This window comes from Neomonachus schauinslandi, chromosome 1 (genome assembly GCF_002201575.2).
Source record: "Neomonachus schauinslandi chromosome 1, ASM220157v2, whole genome shotgun sequence".
In the NCBI taxonomy this organism is placed as follows: Eukaryota; Metazoa; Chordata; class Mammalia; order Carnivora; family Phocidae; genus Neomonachus; species Neomonachus schauinslandi.
The window spans coordinates 30,703,876-30,707,608 of NC_058403.1; the positions used below are offsets into that span (position 1 = coordinate 30,703,876).

At 36.5% G+C, this 3,733-nt stretch overlaps 1 pseudogene; it reads right to left on the reverse strand.

The window, feature by feature from the left end:
* Positions 1–1,397: 1,397 nt before the first annotated feature.
* LOC110571159 lies at positions 1,398–1,762 on the reverse strand (annotated as a pseudogene).
* Between the last annotated feature and the right edge of the window lie 1,971 nt (positions 1,763–3,733).

A 3,733-nucleotide genomic window follows, 5' to 3' on the forward strand; every position in this document is an offset into this window, starting at 1 on the left:
ATGAGAGAGACAGAGAGCACATGAGAGGGGGAGGGTCAGAGGGAGAAGCAGGCTCCCCGCCAAGCAGGGAGCCCGATGCGGGACTCGATCCCGGGACTCCAGGATCATGACCTGAGCCGAAGGCAGTCACTTAACCAACTGAGCCACCCAGGCGCCCCTCAAAAGTATTTCTTAATATTGCAATATTTGCAGTATGTATTTCTAAATTTCCATATTTCACCCAAATCTGTTTAAATAAAAAATATAATAAAGAATAAGAGCTCCACTTTTGGTAGTTTTCTTTTAAGTGGAACAAGGTTGGAATAAATGAAAAAAAAACCTGATAGTTCCACCTTATTGGTCATCATAAAAAATGAGGAGAAAAAAAGACATAGCTGTTAAAGAATGATCTGATCGGTTGTATTGATGGGCAGAGAAAAAAGTGTGGAGAACCGTACCTCGAGTTGGCACAGCCCACTGAAAGCAAATTTGCTGTGAATGATGATAATTTGTACTGAAAGAAATTAGTGCCAATTTGATTAGGAATTGCCCTTCTGTTCAGATTTCAGTGGCTAATGTATCCTGCCGTGGTTACAGCTTTATCGAGGATATAGGAGTGAAACAAAAATGATTCAGAGAGGAAAGAATGATTATAGGGCACATTCTACCCTGATTTGTATTTTTTTTTTTTCTGGCCACAAAAAGGAACACAAAAGAGATGATATTTATTTTATCTTTCAGGAAGAACTATACATTTTCTCTACCTGCAGGGCATTATGATAATTTATCCTAAGCTTGAATGATGCATGAAATGAAAAGATTTCTAGCTCCTTTTTCCTCTTCATCTTATAAGTAAGAATAAGTGATCTTCCATTTTTTAAATAAATAACTTTTATACAGAACATACTCTGATTTGTAAAGTGCTTTCACAATTTTTATTTTACTTAATTTTCACAACAATTAAAACAAAGTCACAGGAACATTAACAGAATCTGGGTCCTCATGACAAGTATACTTTTCCTTATGTCCCTCATAGGGGAACTGAACCACCATGGCAGCTCTAATTGGCTCTCCTTCCACCAGTAAATCTGCACAGTTCTTCTAAACTTCTGCAGAGATTCTATAAATAGATCATACTCAGTATTTTCTTAACCATTACATGTCTGAGGTATTAAGAAAGTGTCAGCTCTCCCTTCATTATTATTAGGTGACAAAGTTCACATCCCTTCTCCCTTGAGTTTTCAAGTATAATTTGTGCATATTCCATCGAAACCTATCAATCTTCAATTTGTGATATAAATCAACTTAGAAATTAATTAATCATCACCTTTGTAAAAAATATTGTACAAGATGGGCAAAGCTAAGATAATAGGGAAGACGAAATAAAGAATATCTTTTTTTTTTTTTTTTACAAGAGAACAAATCTACACCTTTATTTACTTTTCATTAAATTTAAATCCTTGAGGGGTACAGCATCACACGGATTCTGTGGCCAATGGCTTTAGCAGGAAGGTTGCTTCGGAATTTGGCACGAACCATGCCACTGTTTCCATGAGCACGAGTTACTTTTCCCCAGACTTCTCTGTTTTGTTTGGTTTGCCACCAGGAGTCACTGTGTTGTTCTTTGCTTTGTACCATAAGCATATCTCTTGCCTAGATAGAATTCCGTTTCATCTCGAGCATAAACACCTTCGATTTTAAGAAGAGCTGTGTGCTCCCTCTGGTTCTGGAGACCCCGCTTATAGCCAGCAAAAATGGCCTTGGACCACAGCCTTCCAGACATTATTTGGCATTATAGGAGTCCTGTTCCCAGCAGGCCTCCACAGACTCCAAGATGGCGGAAAAAGAAAGCAAATAAAGAATATCTTAACCTGATCATTTATAAGACTCACTTTCTCCATTTAAGTCTCTCAAATACCATCTTTCCAGAGAAGACTTCATTCCCCACTCTAAATAACTTAGAGCCACACACACAACAACTTACACACCATACCATATACTCATCCCTGTTTTATTTTCCTTTAGAGCAATTATCACAACCCATGTTTTATTAGTACTTGTTTGCTTATTTTGTCTCTAATAGAATGTTATCTTGATAGGGTCAACCATGTTGCCATAGATCTAAATAATGCCTGGCACATGTTACTTACAATAACTAACACTTAAAGAGTTCTTGATACCTCATTCATTAATTTTGCAATGAAATAGATACTACTAGCTTCTCCATTTCAGATATGAGAAACCTGAGCACAGAGTGGTTAAGTACTTTGTCTAAGATCATGCAACTAGACCTGGTAGAGCTGCAATCTGAACCCAATAAGTGTGGCCCCAGAGTCTATGCTTTAACCACGGTGTTGGAGATCCTTAAGTTATTTGTTTGGATTAATAAATTGATTAATAAAATTTTATTATTAATTAATTCTTGAGAAGAAAATAGACTTTATTGAAAATGTGTCTGACTACCTATCACCCATGGCCTTAGCCCAAAATCAATTAATTTGGAACCTAAAAAGAGATGGGCATTTATTCAGGTCTTTCGTTTAAAATTCCCCTAAGCCACCCGGTCAAGAAACTTTATCGTTGGGGTGAGTGTGTGTGTGTGTGTGTGTGTGTGTGTTCCTGTACAGACTTACCTAATCTTTTATAAAATGAGACCTGCTATTAGCCAACTTGCTAATTAGGGTCATGTTTACCCTGCCAGAAAAACAAAGCATCTACTTGATTATTTAGAATTATTACTTCCCATGGTAAGATTCCAAGCACTTGAATTTCAGAACTGAGCCAATTATCTTCTAGGTCTCAGCCAGCATTCCACTCCTGGTCAGGGCAGAAACTGAGAGCTTGCCTTAAGTTACTAGGTTTTCTTTAGCTGACATGATCAGTTGTCACAATAGACCTACTGTTAGCATCCAAAGACTTGGCAATGAGTTCTTCCCCTTTGCCTGGAGTTCATAGTTTAGTAATAACAGGTATATGATATACGTTCTAACTTATGCAGGTTTAAAATAAAAAACACATTGTTGTAAGTATTTGTAAAAAATGTGATGACTACCTCTGTCTCCTCTAACTAGGTGCAGTTTTAAAATGTACTCAGGTTTTTTTTTTATCTATGAGTCTAAGCTTTTAGGTGAATCTCATTTCCAAAAGTTGCTTATCTTTTGTTGGTCTGCCTGATCCTTCTGAAGCTGGAGTCTGTGTGGTGCACTTTTGTAGGCTTCAGCTCTGATCTGCTCTGTAGCCTGGAACAAGATGAAAAATGAACTGCAAAATCTTTGAGAGTCAGGGCTACCTGCAGTTTTATTTACTCGATTTATAGCTCTAACCCAAAGGAAGGTCTTAAGGATTGCAGTAATAAATAACATTCATTTTTAATAAAAATAAATAGAACATGCCAGTCCCTTCCAAAGTCTTACCCTGCACATAATCTCAGTAACATGAATTCCTGATGTTGATATTTTACTATTTGGAGTGTTCAGTCTATGGAAGCTCTGATACATTTAAAAAGTAAAAATGTTTTAATATTTACTATGGGATTATTTATTTTAGAACAAAGTGCCCACTGCCCATGTCCTTAGGTAAAGGGAAAATGATGCATTTATTTTCGGTATGAATAAATCATATGGACTTAATTTGTACTATATTTTAGCAGTAATGATATGACTCCATTTTAAGCTATATACAAAGCAGAAATACATTCGCCAAGTTATAAGCATACGCTTCACATCTGAACCAGTTCTTTAATGTAATACTTAAT